Source organism: Pan troglodytes, chromosome 8 (genome assembly GCF_028858775.2).
Source record: "Pan troglodytes isolate AG18354 chromosome 8, NHGRI_mPanTro3-v2.0_pri, whole genome shotgun sequence".
Classification (NCBI taxonomy): Eukaryota; Metazoa; Chordata; class Mammalia; order Primates; family Hominidae; genus Pan; species Pan troglodytes.
The window spans coordinates 72,731,804-72,759,491 of NC_072406.2; the positions used below are offsets into that span (position 1 = coordinate 72,731,804).

Consider the following 27,688-nt stretch of genomic DNA (forward strand, 5'->3'; position numbering starts at 1 on the left):
TCTCCTGACTTGAAGTTGTTCGAGTTCACAAATAAGCTTTCTGGGCTTGAAGCGCTAATTGAATGGGTTATTACTGGAAAAATTCCGTCACAAAATAATCTGAAGTTAACATAGTGAAACCTTATATAGCACTGCAACTAAGTTCTCAAATAGTTTTTTATCACTCAAATGGAGCAGGGGGAAAGTAAGATCACATTCTTAAATATGAAAATGTTGGACATTATTGTAAAAACTCCATTTCTGTAACATGTGGCAATAAGTAAATAAGTAGCATTCTTTGGTGTGGTGTGCCCAAACATTTGAAGTTTTTGCTGTTAAAATGTTTTTAAAGAAGCATAACAACTTTCAAACAAGATCTTAATAAGAAACTCCAATGCATAAAACAGAAAAAAAGAGGTTTCTGGTTATGAAAAATATTTTACAAAATCCGATTTCACTACCAAATTTACCCACTACAAAATTAGTTAGTGAGAATAATAAGGTTGCTTTTAATTTACTCCAAAATTTCAAACTAGGCATTATAGATAATAATATTTGTCTCAGCACTGCATGTTTTCTTTTTGTTTGCAGAATACTGAAACATTCCCGATTAATACAGATGACTAATTTCAAAGAATAACAGTTCTCAATTTTTCACCCTCTTATGTCAAGATATTCTTCAACTAAATATAGGTAATGAAAATCTTTATTCAAAGTATGCACAAAACAACTTAAGCAGCAACAAATAATAATGCACTAGGGGCCTTCAATGTACTAACATTTTATATTTCATTGCAGTTTTCAACAGTTTATAATTGGTCACCTTAAAACTATTATATGTTCATTGTTTAAATAGTTTAAAATGTTTCCTTTACTTTGCCTATAAATATAAATCATTTGTCTACATCACACTCGGAAATTACATTGATTTTAGTCAAAGAGGTGACTATAATTTTAATTATGTGCCTGTCTCATCGTTGTATATATTTCAAATTCTCTACATTTGAGGCACTGTGATCCCATTCATAGGCTAACCCTATAGGAGGCTTTGACCATTTTTGGCCCTTATCAGCCAATGTCAACTCAGTCTCGGCTATTCGTCTAAGAATAAATCCTTCTTAAGTCTTCATAGAATCAGTCCTTCCACTCTAACTTCAAGAGTCACTCCCCTTGGGAGATGCGATGATATGGGTGAAGGTATGTACAATGAGATTATTAAACAGTTCCCTCTTCAATCTATCCAACCAAGTTCTGTGTGACCAAAGGTGAATCTGTATTATAAGCACCCTAGGCAGAGAAAGCCAGGTCTCCATAGCTGATTTAATTCAGCATGTCATTTTTAAAATAAATGTCACACATGTGACAGAATTTGGAGGTCCACCTATATTAAAAGGCCTGAATCAACTGTCCTCCCAATTAGTGGAAGATACCTGCCGTGGGGTTTTCTTCTGAGAGGACATCCTTCTTATCCTGCATCTAACCAGGGAAGTAAAATGCCTGTGAGAGCCGGCAAAAAAATCCAGTCAGGAGTCAAGCTGCCAGCGCCCCCTTTGGGGAAACACAGCGCATCTTCCCTAGGAGATTGAGTCACTCACTTTCTTGGAATGAATCACTCTATTTCCTATCATTAGTCAAAAATATCTCATCAAGCATTAGTTTCTATAATTTACACTGTAAAAACAGTGGGCCTATTTTCCCCATGAGTAAGAAAATTATATTACTACACCAATCAATGGTTTTTCAAACTACCTCTCTCCTACCCTGATCCCACAGGAGGAAACACACCCTGTCCTGACACTATTCACCTAACTGAACTAACCAGCAATGACGCTATAATAATGAATGGGACGGCAACTGCCAATTGGAATCTTGATGATGTCTTCTAACTGTATCCTAATAATTCCCTACATTTGAGGCACTGTGATCATCAATAGGATGGTCCCATAGCAGGCTCTAGCACCATTCATTCTTGACCCTCATCAGCCAAAATCAACTCAGTCTTAGCTGCTAGTCTTCCTTTGGTCCTGTACCCAAGTTCCTCTAAGACTCAAGTCCTGGCTTATGAAATCCTACTCGGGGATTGCCACCTGACTTCCAAATCACAATCTCCAACACTAGATTTTTGCTTCCTGCTGCTAGGTCTGGTTAACCTTAATTTATTGTTTGACTGCTCTCTAACACTGAATAGGATTCTTCTTACTGCTCCTCTCTCCCTTGAGCCTGGGCCATGTGCTTAGTTGCCTGCCCAAGTCTTCAACTATCAACTATAGTTGGGACTTTTCTAGTCTTCTGGCCAAAAGGTCAAACATTGGTGGGTCTCCATTCCTGGAGTCAATCTAAGGAAGGGGCATATTTCTTAGGAAGTTGGGCCTGTAAGACAGCCTTAAGTCTCTCTACCTTGACTTTAACCATGGTTTGTCATACTCAGAAGGAGCTCCTGGGCAGAGGGCAATAATACATCACCCTCTCCATAGAAAGATGCTAAACATGTGCAAAGTTAGAGCTAAACTGTGGATACCAGGAATGGATAGAAATGATGGGTATGGTAATTGAAAGGGGCCTACAAATTCCTATGAACAATAAATGTTGTCTCTTACTAAGTAAGTAAAAGTTGCCCTCATAATGGAGAAAACCATTAGGATCACTGTGCTAATGTATGGATGTTGAAGGAAATGAGGAGAAGATAAAGGCTCTGCCAGTTCTGGCAGAAGATGAAGTCAGGTAGAACAGAAGCCTGGAATTTATAGAATAGATTGCTAATATGTTCTAAAATTGTGTTTATATCCCTTTTGCTCTCCCTTGGTGTTTAGCAAGTTCCAGTGGTCTCTGTTATGTTAATGGAACCAAAAAAGGGGATTCACCCTTCATGTCGCCCTTTAAGTCATAGGATAAAATGATCATCAGTGTCTCCTTAGAGTATTGGAAGAGGAACATGAAAGGATGGAGCCTCATGGGGAAGGTGAAAATGACAGGAAAAGAGTTAGAGTTAGGGCCTCCTGATTTCCTTTGAGAGAATATTCTCGAAGATTCTAGGCTCTGCTTATTAAAGCAAACAACCCCTCCTTCATGTCTGCCTTATCCTTGGGTCCTCACTATTCCTAGCCTGGTATATCCTGCCAGAAACCATTTAAGTCTGAGAGCGAATCAGTGAAATGCAGTGGGTGGTAGTGTAGTAGAGTAGAGAGAAGACGTGGCCTGAATCAGGAACAGGCACAATCACGGGTCTGTTGTGCCATTTCACAAATGTTCTTGGGTTAGTTAACCTGTCTCTTTCTATTCTAATATGTAGAATAATATACAATCTTTTTCATAGGGTTATTGTAAGGAATAAAACGGGTGAGGATGGAAAGTGCCTTCAGCTATCTAGCACATAGCATGAACAAAAAATGTTGGCTGTTATTATTTCCCATACATAAAAATTGCCCAGGGAAGTTGTGATGTTTTGTGCACAAAAATCTCTGAATCGGCATCCTGCAAGTACAGATGGAAGTTACTGGGAAATGAAAGTGTACTCTCTCCTGTCATGTTCTTTCATTTGAAACTAGCTTCTTCCACAGTAATCTCATATTGCCATCAAAGTAACTCAAGAAAATGAGATTTGCTAGCAGCTCAGGTACTCCATAATTCCATTTACAGGAAGGTACATTCCAACATCTCTTAGGGAGGGTCCTAATATGTGTCTGGTACACCTTAGGTTACTGTGATAAGTAATAATTAGGCACCCCTCCAGACCCCAAAGACATTCATAATCTAGAGGAAGAAACAGGCAAATACCAGCTGATTATGACCTCATATACAATGATTGTACGTAGTAACAGCAGTACTGAGAAAATTCAGCCAGAGCACAAGGGAGAGAGAGACTGGTTCTGACCTTTGGGAGCAGAAGAGATGAAAACAGAGGTTACTTTTTCTTGTGAACTTGCAATATTGTTTTGGATGACTAGATGAGAGAAAGGGAAACAGAAAACAATAAGCTCAGGTAAAAATATCTACCACGTAGCAATGGATAGTTTAAGGGAATAATAACAGAAGAAAGTTATTAACATCAGCCAGATTTACATGAGGCTCCCAATTATTTCATTGGAGTTACACCTGTGTGAAGACAATGGGGTCATGCTTGAGGGTCTGCAAATAATGTAGTGGAAATGAGAAGCCTTACTTACGTTATTCAGACCTAAAACATCAAGGAATTTATGAATATGCATCACCTTTAAAAAAAGAGAATTGGATTGGCCTTAATGCTCCTAACAAAAAAATGTTGATGACATTTATTCTATGTAAAATATGGGAGAGTTTTTAAATATAAAGTTAGGACACTAAAAAGTACCATAAAATATAATACATCAAAATGAGTGATAGTGCATATCCAAGAGCCTAAACTGAAAAGTACTCAACTGTGTCTTGACAGAATCGGCTTACGAGGAACAAATATATTCCGTTTTCAAAGGATAGACGTGTTATATACAGAACAATTTGAGATTGTGTTCCTGTGACAGGTAAAAGGTTAAGTCTCTTGGTCTGAGGGTGAAAAGCTTTGAGCATATTTTCAATGTTTCCTTTATCTGAAAGCCACCCACATCTGTCATAAACAGCACACCTACCTGTCTCATTCACCATATTTCTCACTTCAAAACCCTGTATGATCTGGCAGGTCGGGGACACTGCCACTGGTTCCTGTACTAACTAGGAACTTCAACCTGACAATCACATAATGGATGTGGTGAGGCACTCTAGACATTTTCAGATACCTGTTGCTGCTACCTTTGTTAAATAACTACCTCAGAGTCTTTACTCAGCTAATTTTTTGCAACTGCCTGGAACCCTCTTCTACTTTATTAAGATCATCTGCTTTCAATGCTGATGCATCATTCTAGGTCTTTTCTCTTTCTGACTGATTGCTTCTTTTGTCGGCGTTAATTAATGATGCCTGGTGGATTTTAAAACTGTTTCCATAAAGATTTCCCAGTCTTTCTCACCCAGCAAGTAAAATGCAGCTTCTTTCTGGAATATGACCTTAATGAACCAAAGGCATCTCAGATCACTAGCCCTGAGTTCCTTCAATGGGCTCCTAGTAATTTACTGTTTTTAGGAACTTACACACACCCTCCTAGACATTTGCCAATCTCCTTTGCCAATATTTTCAGTGCTTCCTTTATCTGAAAGCCATCTGTCTCCAATCGGTCTTTGTAAAACTTCCTTGTGTCTCTGAAATATACCACAGCTCTGGTGGCAAGAGCTTCAAAAGCAGAGTCGAGCATATGAGACACAAGCCTAAGAAAGCTAGAACAGCTCAGCTCAGAAAAGCAGATGGCAGAATGGTTTTCTCACCTTTGCCCTCTAACACCTGAAACATGAAGACAAAAGCCAGCCTAGAACACACCACCAATTCCTTTGAGCACACCCACATGAAATTCCCTATTCCTGAGCTTAGCTGTACACTCCCTTCACAAAAACTGTGATTTATCTAAAAAGAAGCCAAACAGCAGAAACACCTAAGCTGCTAATATATAGGGAATCACTTGTCGTCAGGAGCAAACCCTTTGGGAAATAACCACCTGTCTCCCAGAGGCAGATACAATGACTCAGCAGATGAAGAAGCCAGAAAGGCAGTATTTAGGAAAGCAAGAATCATTAGAAACTTGGGGAGAAAATACAACTTTGCATGGAAGTTACATAAGAAATTTAAGGCACAAAAAGATGATTGCCAGAGTCAGCCAAACAGATACACTTTTCCTAAGTCTCTTGAATATTTCTTGGAGAACTAACAAGGTATCTCCAGTGGCATTCAAATTAGACTGGCTGGTGTTCTCAGGGTGTTCTGAGGGCCCTGTTCTGATTTCACCTCAATGTATTATTTATTTTGTGTCATTTTATATCTGAATTTATGTCAAATTTATACCATCACTAATATTCTGAAATATCTAAGAAGTTGAGGAGAAAGTGTCTTAGTTCTCCAGATTTTGAAAGTATTACCACCAAAAAAATTGTACCTCAGAGTTCTTATTGTCCATAGTCCTAAGAATTCATTTTATTCTCATATTTTCCACATAAAGACACTAACAACACAATGCAGACAGAACCATAAATTTATAAGTTTGAATGGACACTTCAATTATTGCTGAATTTTATTAAAATACAAATCTATGGCATAATACTGTACATACATGAGATATGACTTTATAATTCACAATACCATAGAGGATTTTGAGTGAGAGGTTTGAGTAATTCTGTTAAATAATTTCACTTTGCAGAGAAAGACACTAACACCCAGAAAAGTAGTGACTTCTAGTGAAACACTGGCTGGAAGCAGGGATGCAATTTAAGCACAGGTCACAAAACTCAAAATGCATGTTCATTTTCAACTAAGCCTGAATCTACCCTGAATGGCCACACTGGCCTTTATCATATGCTCTCTCTCAGCATGTCACATCCTATCACAGGCTGCTCATATTTCATTAAAATAAAGGCCCTGGTTTCTGGTCCTTTTTCTCAAGGGGAGAGCATCCTTTCTCCAGTATTAGATCTGAAGAGAAAAACTCTTTTCTCAAACCTAAACCACAATCAATGAATGCTATACTTACCATGCTACTTCTTTACACTACCAAATAATAATAATTAAGATTAAAAGAACTAATGCAGTTTAATAAGTAATGCTTTACAGTTATTAAAATAGTCACCCTATATATAACTGGATCAAAATGATATTTTCAGTGCATACATTTGTTGGTAATGGATAGGAACATCCAAACATGTTATGAAGCACAGATAGGCACATCAACAAGCAGGGTGAATAAAGACGGCCAGGGTGGGCCCAATAATGCATTTGTTTAAATTGAATCTGTATACATAAGACATACTTTGTCTGACTGCGTCTAGGTGTATGCCCTGACTTCAACATTCCATCAAAAATTGCAGCAAAACCGTCCTCAGGAAAAGGCAATCACTGACTTGAGGACAAGTTAATAACAAGACAATATAACTATTATTTGAATGGCTTAGTATCAGGAAAAGTGTTTGAAATGACTCCCCTGCAAACTCGGATTGGGCAAGGTCGAAAATCACGCAATCAAATATAAATTCACACATTTCACCCCTGACAGAGTAAAGAGATTGATATGAAAATAGCTTCTTCTCACATTAATCCCTCTTCTGCAATCACCAAGTCAGCACTGGATACCTCCCTGCCACAAGACGGGAAGAAAGGGGAAGTTCTGTACAATGCTGCTTAGATGCTGAAAGAGGTAGTCAGCGGGTGGGGTGCCCAAGGGGACTGAAGAAGAACAATGGAAGTACAGGTTTACGGATGTGCAATTTGTGCTTTGAGAGAGAAACTAGAACAAAGAAGAGATTTACTAAACTAGCTAATAAGGAGGGGCAAAATGGGAAGATTTGGTCAAGAGCTGGCAGAAATCAGTGCTTTTCCATGATTGGAAGGCCAGGGTTCTATATTCTAGATAACTGTTGACAAAGTTAAAAAAACAAACAAACAAACAAAAAGGTTTGATAAATGTGTCCAACTCCAAACTACCAAAAGGAGAAGACTCGTTTTAATGAGGCCCCTATTTCTTACAGGATAGTCTTTGTGATATTCTGATTCTCTACAGACAATCTAGTCTATATTTTTGGAGACATTCCCAAATAGTAACCCCAGTTTTCTTTGATAACCCTGAGTGTAAAAGCATGCATGCTAAGATCTGTTCCTTGAAAATGTTTACTGCCATATATGTGTTTATATTAAGAGTTTAAGTATTTACAATTTCTTAAAGAGTTCTAAGACTTTGAATCATTTCTCCATTTTAGTCTTGTTCTTCCTGTACAGACTTCCTTTTTCCCCTAAATTTCTCTAAATGTGATCAGATCAACAAAAAATTTAGCTTTTTTTTTTTTTTTAAAGAGATGGGCAGTCATGTACTGTTAGTTCTTTATTGGATTTATAAATCTATCCATAAAATAAAATCAGTGGTTTTCTACTTAGGATGCACTATAATATCATGTGGGGAGATTTTTAAATGTATCAGTACCTGGGCCTCACCCCCCGAGATTCCAACTTAATTGGCTGGAGTGATGCCCAGGCATTGAAATTTCTTAAAAACTCTCCAGGTACCCACATAGAGTGTATAACCAAAGCTAAGAATTTCTGTCATATCTCTGTTCTTTGCTATCTTCTTTCCCTAGGTTCTTTTTTAAAGTTTTATTTATTTTTTATTCTTTGAGACAGGGTCCCACTTTGTCTCCCAGGCTGGAGTTCAGTGACACGATCATGGCTTACTGCAGCCTTGACCTCCCAGGCTCAGGTGATCCTCCCACCTCAGTCTATCCAGTAGCTGGGACTACAGGCTTGTGCCACCATGTTCAACTAATTTTTGTATTTTTTTGTAGAGACTGTGTTTCACCACATTTTTCAAGCTGGTCTGGAAGTCCTGGGCTCAAGTGATCCATGCGCCTTGGCCTCCCAAAGTGCTGGGGTCACAGGTGTGAGTCACCACACCCAGCCTCCCTAGGTTCTATAGCTAAGAAATTTCTTTCCTCTTTTGGACTTGTTCCATAAGTTTTCTTAAACCTTACATTTATCCCTATTAAAAGTCATCTTTTGACCCACTTTTTCAGATCTTGGTATTTTTGGCAGTCAATATATTTTCCGTCTGCCTAGATTTGAGGGGATGAGCACTGTGTCTGTTTTATCCTGGCCACTGACAAAAACAGTGGCTAGGTCAAGGCCCAAGACAGAACCCTCTGGCATGTTTTTGTAAAGCTCCCTGTCATCTTTGGGTAAAATCACTCAACTATTTACCATTATTTCTCTTCCTTGCATTTCCCCATCTTTTCCATAAGAATATCAAGAGTGATCATATTGAACATACATTAAAATTCTCTGATCTATCAGGTTAGCGGCCCTGTTGCAAAGGAATATAACTGTTCCACTTTATTCTCAATGGTGAACATTTTACAATCTTGCTTAAAAAAAAAAAAAAACCCAAACCAAAAAATTTTCCAGGAGATTTTTTTTTTTTTTTGAGACAGATAATAGATTTTCTTTACACTTTTCATTTCTACTTTTTTTTGGAGCCTTAAATTTCACGAACAAATATAATAAAATCAGCTCAACTCTTTCTCCTCTAGAAAGATTTTTTTTGTGTGTGGAGGAAGGGAGCTTTTTGTATATCATGCTCCAAGGGGAATGATGGGTACATTCCACCAAGAAGACATTTTTAACTCTCTGCTGAGGAGCTAAAAATGCTGTCTTCTTTGCCAAGAAATGTAATCCACTAAAACTACGAAATGGTCCAGAAACACTGAAAAGATTAGCATTGTTTCACACAGAGATTTCTCTCCACACTGTATGAAACTTTGTGCCTTCTATGTGGGTACTATAGGTATATACAGTAAAGAAGAAACAGCTCTAAGTCTGCAGAGAGATAATAATGCCAGAGATAAGGGTGCTAATCGGTGCTGTTGTCGCCATTCATTAGAACAACTTCTATCACAGAGCTAATCAAGAGGTGAGAAAAATGTTAAGTATTTATTCAGGAAAGAAAAATTATATGTATTAGATTATTGGTTTTCTTCTCATCTTTACATTTTTAACTATAAATACTTTTATGTTTTGCTTTAAAATGTGATGCTTCAAATTAACACATATCTTTTTCCTAAAAAATATTTTTTCTGAAAACCAGATAATAGTAGACAAAGTAATAACCTGCTATTTATTCCAAGATATCTGACATAATTGGTCAAAGATTCACAAAGCCTTGTCTGTGGACAGGGAGATAGGCTGTCTCTATAAGAACACTCTCTAACTAAAACATCTTAAACATTACCTAACTAAAAGTGATCCACATGCAGAGAACCCCCGACGTAATGTGCTGAGAAACTACTGTTTGTCAAAGTGTTTCTGATTCTTTTCTTTAGCATACGAAGATGGAATATTTTTGCTCTATTTCTAGTTTCCAAAAATTATGTTTAGCTCTACTTGGTAACCCCCAATATACTGTCAAAGTGCCTCATGTCAAATATTCAACAACAAAATTATAACACAAATGTCACTTTTAATTAGGTGCAATGTGTGGAACTAATTCTATGCTCATGATATTAAAAATGCGAAGTCACCCTAAAGCATCAAAAAATGCTCATAAAAACATTTCCTTAGCCTGCTGCATTCATTATCTAGAAATCAATGAGCCACACCCTTAGGCCTTCCAAAGCAAATGTTTCAGGACTCTATTCTCTAACTATGTTTCTGTGATAAACCAGATTCTCATGAGAAGTTCCTGCTCCGAGCACAGTGGCTTACACCTGTAATCTCGGCACTTTGGGAGGACGGGTGCAATCACTTGAGCCCAGGAGTTCGAGGCCAGCCTGGGCAACATGGTGAAAGCTGTCCCCACAAAAATTAGCTGGGCCTAGTGACACACGCCTGTAGTCCCAGCTACTCAGGAGGCTGAGGTGGGAGGATCACCTGAACCTGAGAATTTGAGGCTGCAGTGAGCCATGATTGCCCCACTGCACTCCAGTCTCCAGCCTGGGTGACAGAGTGAGACCTAGTCACCAAAAAAAAAAAAAAAAGAAAGAAAAGAAAGAAAAGAAAAGAAAAGAGAGAGAAGTTCTTCATTTACTACTGAGACTTGTGTAGGAATTTTTAGATCCTATGTCAACTATAAAAATTCCCATGCACATTGCACAAAATTACAGATCAATATGTATGATTTCCAGTTGCCTGGAATAACATAAGTCCACATCTAAATGACCAGCAAAAATAAATATAGTCCTGATCAGTCATCATGTCTGTATCCATAGGGCAGGAAACTGTAAAATTCAAAAGAAAGGAGAGACATTCCTCTTGAAGAGTTTTGGGAGGAAATTAAACCAGAGTGAAATGAGTAAGAAAGTGTGACTAGAGGGATATTGAAAGGCTAGGTCACTCTGCCACTGAGGCCAAACATTGCAGGATTCTTCCCTTTGTTAGAAGCCAGGGACATCTTCTCAAATGATTTCCGAAATAAACTCAATAGTAAAACTTGACAGAATGCTTTACAGCAGTGTAAGAATTCCTAATAGGAATAGTTTTCTTTTTCTTTTCTTTTTTTTTTTCAAAAAAAGAGGACTTAGGATGAAGAGTTAGGGTATTTCATTGGGAAAAGTCTAGCTATTTGTGAAATTAAGCTCTTTTTCTGGCTATAGTAGAAACCAAATATTAAGTAGAGCTGGAACTACCCTAGAGATCATCTCATATGAGCCTTTATTTTATAGAGGCATTAAGTAACAATTCAATGATTCACAGTTAGTTGGAGAGTTGGGAGCAGATTCTAGCCAAGAGCTCTTCCTCCTGCATCACACCATGGTCCTGCCACTCACTCTCTTCGTTTCTCTTGAACACTTCTATAATTATGTAAGAAACAACACATGGGTCTATTTATGAAAAACGGGTATAGAAAATAGATTATCACTGAACTGGTTTAAGTAGGGCCTTTGATAAAGAGGGCATAATTGTCTTCTAGTATCTGAAGGACTAGCTTTGGAGGAGGCAGTAGATTCATTTTCTTTCTCTTCAGTTAGAGTCCTGTGGCTCAAGATTTTGGATCAGGATAAGAGGTGTTTCTAATAATGACAAGGAAAAGAAAGAGACATTTATTAAACCCTCACGATGCCAATAACGCCCTAATCACTTTACATGTTTGCCTTGTTTAATCTTCAGAACAATGGTGAAATAGGTTTTATTATTCCTATTGTAATGATATAAGAAGCCTCATACACTGCTGGTAGGAATGTGTAGCTGCTTTGGAAAACAGTCTGGAAGACTCTCAAAAGGTTAAATATAGTTACTATTTGACCTAGCCATTCCAATCTAAGATATATACCCTCCAAAACTGAAAACACAGGTCCACACAAAATTTTTATATGAATCTTCCCAGCAGTAATTATTCATGGTGGGCAAAAAGTAGAAACAACTGAAATGTCCATCAGCTGATGAATAAACAACATGTATATATCTCAACGGAATATCACTCAGCCATTAAAAGAATGAAATACTGATGCATGCTACAACATGGATGAACCTTGAAAACATTATGCTAAGTGAAGGAAGCCAGAAACTAAACACCACATAATGTATGATTTTGCTTATGTGAAATTTGCACAATAAGCAAATGTGTAAAGTAAAAACATACATCACTAGTCACCTATAGGGCTGGGAAATGGAGGGGTTTCCAGGGTAATGGAGGGTGCCTGCTAATAGGAGTAGTGTTCTTTTTGGGGGATGAAAAAGCTCTGGAATTAGATAGTAGTGACGGTGACACAACTCTGTAAACATACTAAAAACCACTGAATTGTATATTTTAAATGAGTCAAATGTATGGTATGTAAATTATATCTCAATAAAGCTATTAAAAAGAAAATATGGAGAGTGAAACTCAGGAAATATATGCAATTCATTCAAGATTTAAAATTTATTGGCTGACTCAAAATGCAATTACTTGGCAATTTAATACATTATCAGCTTACTACCCTTATGAAACAGAAAATGAACAAACTTTCATAGGAGAAAAGAGCAAACTCAAACATTATCACGTAGCCACTGCTTAGGCTTCAACGCAGCAATTCATTAACATATAGTTGCTCTTCCACTCCCCATACTGCCACTCTAGAAGTTTCATTTCATTTTGATAATAAAATTATTCCACCAACGCTTATATCCTAATCCTGAACACATCTTTAGCAGGATGTGGGAGGTATCAGATTTTTAAAGAAGTAAGGCTCCATTCTTTACAGAAGGTTTTTGAAAAATTGGCAAACAGGTTTACGTTTATGATATTTAAATATCAAAATTGTTAATAGAGGCATATTTAGCCACAGGCTGGCACTATTAATCTTTTATGAGAACATCTTTCACCTAAATATTCACAAGTAACATTTAAAATACATTCTTTTTTTATAATTAAAGAGCAAAAATTATTCAATTATTTTATATTATTCTTTTCGAACTAAAAAATATTTCCCAGTAAATCATGGGAAGTATGTACTTAAACTATTTTTTCAGAGAAGAACAGGTAATAAAAGAAAAAGGAAAACAGTTTAAGCAAACAAACTCGATTTATTCCTTGGAAATTTTATAGACTGTTTATGAATACATAAGTTGGAGAAACCTAATAAATATGGAGCTGCAAGTCATTGAAAGGCAAAGTAACTGAACTTACATAAACACAATGTGAAATTACTGAGACAAAGTTAAATTTAATATTTCAAGATAAAATGGAAAAAACATATAAAAAACTGTTTTGTTTTTTTTTGAGATGGAGTTTTGCTCTTGTTGCCCAGGCTAGAGTGCAGTGGCATGATCTCGGCCCACTGCAATCTCCACCTCCTGGGTTCAAGTGATTCTCCTGCCTCAGCCTCCCAAGTAGCTGGGATTACAGGCATGCACCACCACACCCAGCTAATTTTGTATTTTTAGTAGTGATGGGGTTTCTCCATATTGGTCAGGCTGGTCTCGAACTTCTGACCACAGGTGATCTGCCCATCTCGGCCTCCCAAAGTGCTGGAATTACAGGCAGGAGCCACCGTGCCCGGCCTAAAAACTTTTCAAAAATATGTAATTTAGCACCATACATGCTTGAAGTGTGTATTGTCTATAAATGTGTGAAGAAATTATGAATTAAGTAAAAATGTGGAGAAGCTCTCATTTGTGAATTTTGAGTATCAAATTTCTGAAAGAAAAAGGAACAGCAATAATTAGGCTGTACTCATATTTAAGTATGGGTGTCTGATATTCTACAAATCTACAATTTTCAAGTAAAATAGCAAAATCACATTTTACATACTGGACTCTCTCTCCTTCCATTCCAACCAAAATTTTTCCCTGACCAATCTCTTGTTTACCATGATTACTGATTCATACACAAGGATATTCTAGCCTGGTTTCCAGTCCCAGCTCTGTCATTTACTAGATGGGTGAACTTTGGCAGATTTTGCTTTAAAATGCAGCTTTAAAATAAAGACAACATTAAGGTGAGAATAAATGAGATGATGCAATGAAAGAACTTCAGCATAATATATTATATCACTCAATATACACTGGTTATTGTGATTTGTTATTGCACACCATACATTAATAAAAGATAGGGCTAAAATGAAATACTGAGACAGACTTGTCTTTTTAATATTCTAATATTTCTTTGCGGTCATATACAAAGTGGTGTGTGCATGTATGTGTGTGTGTATATATACACACACGTATATATGAGAAGTATATATAGGACCACTATATATATACCACTTTTAGTATATATACATATATATATATACCACTTTTAGTATATATATATATACCACTTTTAGTATATATATATATATATACACCACTTTTAGTATATATATATATATATATATACCACTTTTAGTATATATATATACCACTTTTAGTATATATATATACCACTTTTAGTATATATATATATACCACTTTTAGTATATATATATATATATACCACTTTTAGTATATATATATATATACCACTTTTAGTATATATGTGTGTGTGTATATATATATACCGCTTTTAGTGTATATATATATACCAGTTTTAGTGCATATATATATACCACTTTTAGTGCATATATATATACCACTTTTAGTGTGTGTGTGTATATATATATATACCACTTTTAGTGTATATATATATATATACCACTTTTAGTGTATATATATATATACACCACTTTTAGTGTATATATATATATACACACTTTTAGTGTATATATATATATATACACCACTTTTAGTGTATATATATATATACACCACTTTTAGTGTATATATATATATATACACACCACTTTTAGTGTATATATATATACACATACACACACACACAGTGCTTTTTAGTATATACTATATATATATATAGTGGTATGTGTGTGTATGTATGTGTGTGTGTGTGTGTGTGTATATATATATATATATATATATATATATATATATATGGTGGTATATATATATAGTGGTCCTATATGCCATTTTTTATCTCACACTGAACATGTGCTGAATATAATATTTCTCTTCCAATTGTAAACTTTTACTAACATTAAAGACTGGCTATCAACACATTATCAATTAGTCACATCCTTTCATTTATCAGATTGGAAAATGAATCCGTGCCAATGAAACCCATTCTCTCACCAAATTGACTGTGCCTCACATATGGAACTGTGGTCTCATGGACATCAAGCTTTACAAGTTAATTGAATGGTCAAAGATAACTTCTATAATAATCTATTTATCTGTGTGTAATTTCATCCCCCAACTTTAGACTTAGTGATAGAGAAAACAGGGACCAGAATCGGAGTTGAATAGTTTTCCTCTTATAGATGGGAAAATATTTACAATAATCTTCCGTGTCAGTCTACAAAGTTTTTCGGCTTTCCTTGGTTTCCAGCTAGTCGAATCAGAAAAATCACAGAAATGGTGGGATATGAAGCATTTGAGCATTGAAGAACTTACAATATCACAGGGGAAATGTGTATTTTACAGCTCTTTGTTGTTATTTTAGTTGGATAGAAATTCGTCATTTTGGGTAACTGTGTGGGCCTCAGCTGTTCAATTGCACAACTACACATTAGGGGAGCTATGCTTGGTAAATTAAGTTAGATAACCATGACAATAAATAAACCACAATGATTTCTTGCAAGTCAACATTTTCTGCCATCATGCAGTACTTTGCATTTTCCAATAATATCAATGCAGTATTATGTTTAAGCAATTTTATACTATTTTTTGAAACAAAAAAAAAGCCCTAGCAATTCACCGTCTCCTAGTACAAAAATAGAGAATGTCAGAATTCGTTGACTTGAGTAGAAGAAATACACATTTGAGGTGGTTCAGATATTAGGCTGTTGGAGGACAATCACCCCCGTGGCTGGTCAGTGATAGGCACAGGATAGACGCTGATGTTGACTTTGGTAACAATACCCAAAGCCCCGCTCTTACTGCAACCCTTCCAGAAAAGAGGACAACAAAGAACCACACAGACCAATAGTTGGGAGTGGGAGGAAATGGAATAGCACAGAGTATAGAGGTAATCTAATAAAGAAGCCAAAGAATAAAAAACAAACAAAGAAAAAACAAGTATAAAATAATAACGTTTACAGAGAGAACAAAACTTGAAATAAGTGCAGTTAATAAAATTAAAAGCAGTCATCCTTTCCCACATCCCCCAAACAAACCCTTTTTCTCATATTTTTCCCTGACTTGCAATCCTCTGACTTTCTAGGATATGTCTTTTATCTCCCCTGGTGCCCTTATTATTTCTTCACAGCACTGATTTTTAAAAACCACATTGAAACAATATCAATATTAGCACTGCTCTAGCCTTTTGACATGTGTTGTCTCATTTGACATTTACAAAAAAGACCCCAAATCACACCATACAGATAATTTACACTGACAAAAAATAGTAATAAATGCAATTAGTTTGAAATTCCAAACAATACAGAAAAATACAAAAAGCAAATTACAAGCCAATTGGTCCCTATCTTCAAGGAAAACAAAGCCAAGAGTTCTTGCGCATAGTCCCAGAAAACAAACAAACAAAAACGTATATACACAGATATACAGTGTGTATGTGTCTGTGTGTATTACCTTTTTGTTACTGTTATTACTTTTAAGAAGATATTCTGTATAAACCAGTTGGTATCATTTTTCCAGTTACTGGTATACAGTATACTGGTCTATGCTGAAGATCTTCCCATGCAGATATATTTACACTTATTAATGGCTGCCTGGTATTCAGTTGCATGGATACCAACAGTCATTTGTTGAATGCCTTATAGGAAGACAAAGCTGCAATGATGATTCTTATACATTATCATGAGGGCTTGTTTTTATGAGGATATCTACTGGATACATTCATAGCAGTGAAATTGTTTGATCAAACACTATATACCTTGTGACAATTGAAAAATATTGCCAAATTGCCTTTCAAGAATAACATTTTAAAACCCCCATCATTATTATAAGAAATTACTAATTTTTTACCTTAGATACATCAAAATACTTTTTACCCATGGCCTGACAACAAAATTCTATACTAAAATGCTAAACAGGACTGGAAAACATACATGCATCAAAGGAATAAGCTGAGATGAAAATGTGCTTTCATTCAATGGAGCTGCCACTAGATACTGGAGCTTTCCCATACCGCAAATAAAGGCCCTAGAGAGAAGAGTTACAAAAAGGAGCCAAAAGCAGATTAATAATAATATTAATATTTGATAAGGAGTCATTATCAGTGAAAGCCCTTGTATGCTCAGAATTTATTTCAGGGATATTTAATAGAAAAATTTTAGAGAAGGAGAACTTAGATCTTATCGGATAGAGTGGCTCTAATTTAGCATTTCAAGAGATGCTTATGACAGATGTCAAGTAAGACTTGGAAATAAAGATTTTCAGAAGTTCAAGGCAAAGACTAATTGAATGATCTGCAAGCAGACATACATACGTGGTTAAGCACCACTGCAATCCTCTTTGCAATTACCTAGCAGTGCTGAAATCTCAGGATAGCACTTTGGTATCAATAGTCCTCATGCTATTATTTGAGACTAACTTAAGGTCAGAAAAAAAATCCCTTGATAATTTATATCATCACATAGATTTCCAGTAACAATTCAACCTTCAGCCAAGAACTAAGCCATCACAAAACACTGTAGTGCTAAATAATTTACTGTATTCATTAGGAGAATTCAGGGGCATCTTAATGTGTTCGGATAAAGGTTTCTGTGATTAGAAAAGTTCTGGAAATGCTTGATTTAATAAAGCTGAATAGAGTTGGGTTTTTGTTAGTTTTCTTTTTTAGCTATAGGACTTCTCAGAGCTCTATTTCAGAGAGTGAGATATAGTTGCAGCATTTTATAAACTTATCAGAACAATGAATTCTTTTCCTCTTAAAATAATTCATTTATGTCTTAAGAAGCAACATTGTTACTTTCAACAGAGACTGGGTCAGGCAACAGCAACCTCACAAGCACTAAGGATAGGATTATGTCCTACTCCATCCCTACTGCTCACACATTTCTTGACACATGGTAGAAATTGACTGAATATCAGGTGAATGAACAACTTATCATAATAAAGAAAAACTGAGATTTTAAACTTATACAACATTTGTAAAATCATAGCATTCATTGCCTATGACGGCATCCTCTTCTTCATGGAGCTCAAAGATTCAGGAAAACAACCTGAAACACCTGATAACAAGGGCAGCAACCTACAGTTCCCCCGTCCTTCCCCACAGGCAGCTGTAAGGTAGGAATTATTTCATGCATAAGTAACAGAACACACACTTGAGAGTATTTTGAGCACAACTGAAGAATATTTCATGACATCAAAGAATGTGCACAGAATATCAAATAAAAAAAGGATACAAACCTGAATATAAAACATGATTCCAATTTCGTAATATCCACAGACATGTCTATAGACACCCACAGACATTCACACTCATGTATTTAAATAGAAAAAATTCTGAAAGGAAATGCCTAAAAATATGTTAATAGTGATTTTTGTCTGAGTGATGGATTACCATTGTTTTTTCTTTGTATTTCTATTTTCTAAAAGTTTACAAATAACATCAAGAACTTACATTTTTTCATTTTATAAAGAAAATCCAGGATATAAATCTATTTCCTAATGCTTCAGAAACTTCCAGATGCCTAAGTATTCTTTGTCTTAGGAATTACATTCTATATTCAAATGCAAGAGTATAAGTCAGGATTTTACATTCACTAAGATGATCAGAAGACATAAACGAGGCAATAATGCGCATCTCAAATGTGATCCTATCATGAAGATAATAAGAAGATGAGTATGAAGGACACCTTAAGAAAAGGACAACTTTCCTATCCTGTTCATTTAGGAGCACTAGGTAATGCAATTCACTGAATGAATGACTAACGTGACTTCTCAACCTCAACAGGCTTGGGGTGAGGAGATTGAAGCATAAAAACCCAAGGGCAAAGGTGGACATCTTCCTAGAGTGCTGGTTTAACTTAGGGAGGGTGAATGGTAATATGACTTGGCAAATTACCCTTCTATGAAAACAATGACATATGACAGAGTGGAATGCAATGTTTACATGAACTTTTTGAATAAACAGGCTAGGTGCAGAGGCTCACCTTTGTAATCAGTACTTTGGAAGGCCAAGATGGGAGGATTGCTTGAAGCCAGGAGTTCAAGACCAGCCTGGGCAATAAAATAAGACCCTGTTTCTACCAAAAAAAAAAAAAAAAAAAAAGCCAAGCATGGTGGTGCACACCTGTAGTCACAGCTACTTGGGAGGCTGAGGCGGGAGGATTGCTTGAGCCCAGGAGTTCGAGGCTGCAGTGAGCTATGATCACACCACTGCACTCCAGCCTGGGCAACAGAATGAGACCCTATCTCTAAAAAATAATAAATTAATAAATTAAATATTTCCAAAGAAATTTCAAGTTTGCTACAGTTAGTAGCAGATAGAAATTCACTATCCTTCAGCAGTTTTTCAAAAAGTCCAGGTAGTGCAGGAAAGGGACAGGAATACATACTTACAGAGAATGGACATGCTCAAACTTTATGGAGACAGTGCTTCCACGCACAGACAAACTTAGAGATCTTTATGGCATTCTAATGCCAGAGGGCAGGACCAACATTCTTTTTTTTGGGGGGGGGGTGGGGCGGAGTCTCGCTGTGTCTCCCAGGTTGGAGTGCAGTGGCGCGATCTCGGCTCACTGCAAGCTCCGCCTCCCAGGTTCATGCCATTCTCCTGCCTCAGCCTCCCAAGTAGCTGGGACTACAGGCGCCCGCCAACACCCCCGGCTAATTTTTTGTATTTTTAGTAGAAACGGGGTTTCACCGTGTTAGCCAAGATGGTCTCGATCTCCTGACCTCGTAATCCGCCCGTCTCGGCCTCCCAAAGTGCTAGGATTACAGGCGTGAGCCACCGCGCCCGGCCAGGACCAACATTCTTTAGATCACTGAAGTCACTCTGAAGAGAAGGCTGCCAAGAAGAGGGAAAGGATGAAAGATGCCTCTGCCTCTCTCTGAAAGTGGGGGTCAGTGATAGGAACAATGGGTTGAATCAAAGGAAAAACAAATTTCCCAGGTTATATTAAAAACTTAAAAAAGATGTGCAATAAAACAGTTAAGATTGGGTGATTTTAAGATCTGTGATTTCATCCTTCGGCCTCTAGCAATTGTGGCCTTTCAAATAGTAATCACACCTGAGTTTTTCTTTTGGCTAAGAATAAGACTGAATAAGAGTTTCTGTAGCATTTAGGGTGTTTTCCAGTATGAATTTAAAACCTAATTATTACATATGCAAGTCTATTTGTTTTTTAAATATTCCATACTCATTTTGAAAACAGCACACATCTCTGTGTGTGTGTGTGTATTCACAGAAAAAAGTATAGAAGAATATATACTACTATGTGATTAGTAGTTATTTCTAAGTAGTGGGAATGTAGGAGATTTTTATCTTCTTCATTATGCTTTTCTGCATTTAAATTTTTTCTGCAACATTTTTATATTTTAAAATATCTAGAAGAGAAATTGTTTATCATCTATATAATATAAATGTTATCTTGTTAACCCCAAACCTTTAGTCTTACCTATTGAAATGTGTGTCATTCAGGAGCTACCATTCACATCCAATCAGAAATTTAAATAAAATTTATAAAACTTGCTGGCAGCACTGAAAGTAGCACATTCATTTGAAGGATTTGGAAGGACTAACGCACATATGCCACTATATAGTAATGCTGAATGAAAACAAAGCAATGATATGAATCTCAACTTTTTTATAAAAGCAAAAGGATCATACTGATAGCCATCTATGACCATAATCCTTATCAGAAAAATACACGTCAACTATGACAGAAAAAGTTTTACCATCTCCCCATTTTATATAAATCTGAGTTGAAAATAATGATTATACTGTAACTATAGTTACTGATCATAGACAAGTGTTGCATTTCCTTTTCACTACTGTTCCTTGCGTCCATAAATTTTGGCTTCTGTTTGTCACATCAGCTCTATAGACATGTTTTAGTCCTATTTCAGAGCTGACAATAGAAGTCTGATTTTACCCATGTGGGAGAAAAAGCATCTCTAGATCTGTATTATACACAATTTTTCCTACCCCAAACAAAAGCATCTGAACAAAAACCTGTTTTGTAAAGAAAAGCCAAATAGTTTAATTTTGAAACAGTCTATCAGATCAGGAAACAAAACCCAGTTATAAAATTTAGAGGGATTTTTTTTTTTCTCCTCAAAGAAGAGAACATATTACTAAGTGATAATTATTCCCACTACCTACTGGTATATCTTCACTAACTAGAGAGCCCTTCTCAAAGACTCTGGCCATATCCCACCAGCCTGTCTGGACACATTTCCACTGGCCTCATGGGACGGAGTCGCTTTCGAAAAAATCTGGTTCTGAATCAGCCAAGATACACCAAAGACACACACCATGCTGATAGATATATTCCAACTCCACCTAAAGCAGCGCTTTAAAAGTAAGGGTTTATAATCCCAAAAAGATCATCTCTAACCAATGTACAAAAAAGAAAACAACTGAAAGAGAAATCTTGGTTAAATCAAAACAACAGGACTTAGCAGAAACCTCTATGTTTTATTGTTGTTGTTTTAATAATATTTTGTCTTCAACATTGAAGCCAGGAGCTAAGAGAAATGAAGTCATACCTACATGTTTGTTATGAATCTGATAACTGGGATCTCAGAATAAAATAACAAAGTATTTTTAAGAAGACTTTGATGGAGGAAAAGAGAACAATGAAGTTCCAAATTTGTTCTCCAAAATCATGTTCATAATGAAGGAGTTAATACAGTTGAAGGAACAAAAGGAGGAGCCTTTAGACATATCAAATGCTCGAAATATGGCAGCCCACACGTGACTTGATGATGTAAATTGTATAGAGGATAAACAATAATATAATTTCTGTAGGCACAGCACATTATAACATCCTTTTTTAAGTGATTTTAACTTTTTTGCCTTGGTTACCTAAGAGAATGATCAGGAAATAACGAAAAGTAGGTAGAAACTATTTTCTTTCAGCTAACAAAGAGCTTCATAGAAAACTATAAGCTCCTACTCTGCTATTTTAAACTACATTATGCAATGCCAAAAATTATATGTAGGCACTAACCATATGTTTTTGATAAAGTTTAAGGGGGCAACTTCCAAAATGTAGCTTTACTCTAGTGGTGAGAATACTGAATTTACAGTCAAAATTCTGGATATAAATTGGATTTACAGCCAAAACTCTGAATATGAATTGGATTTACAGCCAAAACTCTGGCTCTGTTATTTCATAGACTGTATCAACCTAAGGCAGTCAATGGACCGTCTGGAGATTCAGTCCTTTCATTTGTAAAATGAAGTCCTTGTGTAAAAATTAAATTGGATTACAGGTACTAAATGAAAAACAACAATCATTTTCGAATTCTAGTTGAAAACAATTCAGTCACAAATAGAGAGAAGTTTTTCTCCTAAATTAACATGCAAAACTGTTTATGAGCATCTTCCAGCTTTGAAATTGCTAATGGTGGCACACTAAAGGAAAGAAAGCCTGCAAAAAAATCTTCTAGAACACCCACCAAAAAAGGTCACTTCTATTCTTAAGTAAAGCATGTGCAATTCCACAATTCTGCATCCCACAGGAAATCACTGCTTAAAATATATACTTATTTTAATTTCAAGAAGTGGGGAGAGAGTGAAAGGGGCTTTGATGCTAACATTTTTGAAAAAAATTAACATCTTTCTGGAGACTTGATAATTATGGGATTTAATTTGTGGAAAATATACATGGCAATGAGTAAGAAGCGTAAGGGGAATGGCCAATTTCTGTTTGGAAAAAGGAAAGATCATCATTCTCAACTGGAACAAGATCTTGCAAGTCCAAATACCTGAATTATATAGAATAAGCAGCAAAATGCAACACTGAAAGTCAAGGAGAGAATCACAGAAATTATATTTTTCTGTACTCTTGAATTATGTTCTAATTTCTAAAGCAAAATGAGTTGGGGCTACGAAGTACAGGTGAATGCAAAATATACATACCTACTGACAGACAGACATACACACACACACACACACACACACACACACACACACACACACCAGGTAGCATGAAGAATAGTGGAAAACAAAGTATTACAGGGCTATTAAAACCAACAAGCACAGTAACATAATAATAAATGCTAGCTCCAGTTTGGTCAAGTCAATCTAAAATGAATAAATAAAAATACATAAATTTAGAAAGTTCTTAGAAAGCCCAGGAAGTTCCCACGTAAAAATTATATAAATGACTGAGAAAACAGGTAAGCAAAAAAGGATAATAGAGTTATTCTAAAAAACATTTACCAAAAACCTAATTGTATATCCCTGTTCTTTCCACAGTAAAGAAACAATAAAACTAAGAAAGAGGTTGCAAATGAACAGATTGAAACATTTTTATGTAATCTATTAATTATCCTGCAGGAAGGACATTCCTAGGATAATATGAAGTCAGGTGACTTTGTAAAACTTAAAATATATAATTGACAAGTATGTAAAAAATCAACTATCATTACCCACTAAGTGAGACTTCCTTTTAATGAGAAATTAAATGCCAGTCTTCATTTGGGCAAACGGAAACGGGGAGAATGAATTCATCATTAATCTTCAAAGAGATGAATTTCTTTCCTGATATAACATTTATAATAAGAGGTTCTCCAGAGTCCAACCATGAAGCAGTCAACAATTAACATTTTTAAGAAACAAACCTGAAGAGGTTATTAGTCTGACTCAATGGGTTTTTCATGGTCCAATTTCAAGTTCAAAATCAAAACTTCAGAAAATTGCCATTTCTCATACTTCCTGATTTTGTTCGTAACAGTCACATATTTTTCTGCAATGCTAAAAAAATCTGTAGCTATTTCAGTAGGTTATATGATAGATGATTTTAATACAATAGTAAAAACAAAAACTGAATGGAATGAAGAATGACTAATGGAACTTTGTGAAATTACCATTATAGCTGTGTTTCAAATCTGACAGCAAATATTTAAAGACAATTGAGATGAAATAAATGGTTATTCTTTCAAGAGTGGGTACAGATCATTAATATAAGCCAATTATTGCTGAGAACAAAGAAATACTGTATAAGAAAGATATAAATTTCTGATAATTTTGTTAGCCTGAAAAGGAAGGTGAAAGGAGAAAATGATGTTTTTGAGCTAATCACTTTCATTGACAGAACTACTACTGTGTTTTTAAAGAGAAAAATTTGATAAATATATTTCATTAACACAAATCATGGAAAACCAAATGGAGCATGTTAGTGGTTAACAGCATAAGCTTTAGGGTCAAAAGACCTGGATTACAATATCTCTGAAACTTAATTTCCTCACATAAAATAAGGATTGTAATATCTACCTTAATAACCATAAGGGTTATTATGAAGTCTGAACAGGGTAGCTAATGAAAAGTATATATTATAATGCTGTTCTTGGCATACGAACACGGTGGTTATTTTTATTGTCATTATTGTTGATATTTTTCAAAGAAAAGGCAGCTGTTCCCAAACCACGATCTCATCTTTATTAGCCAAATTTTCTAAATACATGGAACTAAAGCCTCTTCTAAGATTTATTTTATTTACCAATATTTAACAAGCTGAACTTGGTTGTCCTAGGAATCGCTTGAAATTTAAGTAATAAAAACATCATAGCAACTGAATGATTTTTTTCCTTAATAAAAAGCGTACAGTCATGCACCACATAACGTTTCAATGATAAACCACATATATGATGGTGGTTACATATTATAAAACCACATTTTTATACTGCTTTTTCCTATGTTTAGATAGATTTAGATACACAAATACCATTGTGCTACAACTACCTACAGTGGTTAGTACAGTAACATGCTGCACAGGTTTGTAGACTAGGAGCAATAGACTATACCATATAGCCTAGGTGTGTAGTAGGCTATACCATCTGGGTGTGAATAAGTACACTCTGTGATATTTGCATGACAAAACTGCCTAACTGCATTTCTCAGTACTTATCCCCATTGTTAAGTGACACATGACTGCATATTAAGAGGATTAGCTGACTCATTTCTGGGTTTTGAGAGTTTTTGAAATCCTAAAATCAAATTACAGAATTATATGTCAGCTAAAAATTTTCAAAGTCATCCAGTGAAATACATTTCTTTACTATGAGGCTATCATGAAACTGAAACACCGAGAAGTGGAGACACTCCTATCTTAGATACCTCTTTTTATAGGCTGGTAGCATATAAAGAGACAGCCAACTATGTTGGTCGAAATCATCCTTCAAGGTTCAGTTCAAACACAATCATCTCCATGAAGCCTCATACACAGCCAAAATTAACCTCCAGAATTTCACAACGCCTTTGATTACTTACTACACATTAACTTGTTTTCAACATGTTTATGACAAACCTCTTTCTCCTTATAGATTACTTGAGGGAAGGGGCTTGGTCTTGTTTATGTTTGATTGCTCCCATTACATCATATACAGTAACTATTCAGTACATTTGGAGGTTAGCAATAAATACAAAAAGCTGGCGGGCACTGCCTTGGTGAAACAAAACTATTGTTCAGGAAATGTGGCCACTTATGACCCCTGACACAGCAGTGTTGATTAGATGAGTAGTGGTAGAGACAGGAAGGGTCAGGGACTACTCCTAGAGTTCCAACATGAGCACTTGACTCATTACAAGGAAGGAAAGTTCTAGAGAAGAGTCAATTTGGGGTGATATGATGAGTTCAATTTGGTCTTGTTCAGTTTAAAATGTCCATGAGAGCTCAAGACCTATTAGGTTTACAAGTAGGGATCATCAGCATTTTAAACACGTTCAAAGCCATGGGCACAGACGAATGCTTACGGAAAAAATATCTTGAAGGGGAAGAGGAGAATGAAACTAGAAAAAAAGTCACACCTAATGAATGAGATTACAAAGTAACCTAATGAATGAGATTACAAAGTAACCTAATTTGTGGCCCAGAGATCTGGGAACATTCAATTTCAATTGGAAGAGGTGAAAGAAAAAGGGATGTGAAAGCTAAAACAAAACTGATTGTTGGTCAATTTCCAAAAAAAAATCAAGTCAATATATTTGTGCATCTACCATTCAGTCATTCAGCAAATATCTCTTAAGCACTTTGTTAGAAATTGGAAATACAATGATAAATAAGACAGAGTTTACCAAAGAAGATAATGAACATGGAAATAAGGCAGGGGGAAAGGTTTTCACAGGGGCTCCCTGGCCAACCAACTTGGTTATTCACTACTTTTGGTAGTTTTATCTGCGAACTACAGATAAAAATCACAACTTGATGATACTTGCCAAAAAGTCACTCAAATAATCCCCCACGCTCTGTGCAAACTCTGATAGTAATGTCCTTTTTAGGTTAATTTTCCTTTGGGCAGCAAATTGCTAACAAAAGTTTTGGATCCTTTCATGCATCATTATAAATTACCATGTTCATTTATACATCAGCATCTTGTAAATTTGGTCTGTTAGGATCCGTTTTCATGAACTAGACTGCCAGTGCACACACCGACAGATGATTCCGCTGGACTTCCGAAGCTTAAGTCCCAGATCTTAGAAGCTAATGGCCTCCCTGAGATATTGCATCTTGTGAATCTCTGACTGAGTAAACATTCAACCTCCCTGGTTATTCATCTCTATGAAACTTTCTTTTAAAGATTAATCAAAGTGATCTTAACAAGCCTGAACAACAGAGGATACTGTTTGTCAAACAGTAGCAAGGAGTACTTTACTGCTAAATGCTGATCTTTCTACGTGCCTGTGTCCAATCCCAAATTGTCATGATGAAGATTTTTGGAAATCCTACTGAACGACTGGCACAAGGCAACATGAGCACATGTTTTCAAAGTGATTTCACTGTATCTGCCAGCATGACTAATATCCAGGCCTTTAGCCAAAGCCAGCCTTACATTCTGCTGCCTGGCAGCAGCAGAATGGAATTGAGCAAAATTCCGTAGTTCCTATTGGCTATGAACACAAGGCAGATATATATATATTTGAGATAGAGTTTTGCTCTGTTGCCCAAGCTGGAGTGCAGTGATGCAATCTCGGCTCACTGTAACCTCCACCTCCCGGGTTCAAGCAATTCTCCTGCCTCAGCCTCCTGAGTAGCTGGGATCACAGGTGCCTGCCACCATGCCCGGCTAATTTTTTATATTTTTAGTAGAGATGGGGTTTCACCATGTTGGCCAGGCTGGTCTCAAACTCCTGACCTCAGGTGATCTGCCTGCCTTGGCCTCCCAAAGTGCTGGGATTACAGGCGTGAGCCACTGCACCCGGCCACAAGCCAGATATTTGAAATTCCTATTAAACTGGAGAGCAAAAGCCGTCACACCATACTTTTATTTGCATCCTAGCACAGACACCTAAACATTGATATTGTCTTTATCCCCAGTGAATTGCAAAGGCCTAGGGTTTCCCCAGAATTTGGGTTTACAGTACACACTCCCTGAGCGATATTCCTTAAAACAGGCATGTCCAGAAGCGTCAGTGGAGACTGCTATGAAATCCTGGCATCGCTCAAAAAATAGAAGTCAGATTAGAGTTCCTGGCACTGCTCTCCTTTTCTGTTCTTCATTTCTCATATTTCCTCCCACTCCCCATATTGTTCC

The 27,688-nt window shown here is 36.2% G+C and overlaps 1 protein-coding gene and 1 long non-coding RNA gene across 9 annotated transcripts in view; one reads left to right on the forward strand and one right to left on the reverse strand.

Annotated features, from left to right (window-relative positions):
* ANK3 (ankyrin 3) overlaps positions 1-27,688 on the reverse strand; it is a 714,446-nt gene that overhangs the window by 434,721 nt on the left and 252,037 nt on the right. The window lies entirely within an intron of this gene.
* Positions 3,811-27,688, forward strand: part of LOC107966698 (uncharacterized) — a 47,534-nt gene continuing 23,656 nt past the window's right edge. The window contains exons 1-3 of one of the 2 annotated variants that reach the window (XR_010146894.1): positions 3,811-3,958; positions 4,388-4,475; positions 9,354-9,479. This is a non-coding gene — a long non-coding RNA (uncharacterized LOC107966698). The remainder of the gene's footprint in view (positions 3,959-4,387; positions 4,476-9,353; positions 9,480-27,688) is intronic. The other variant, XR_008537396.2, reaches the window with a different exon arrangement.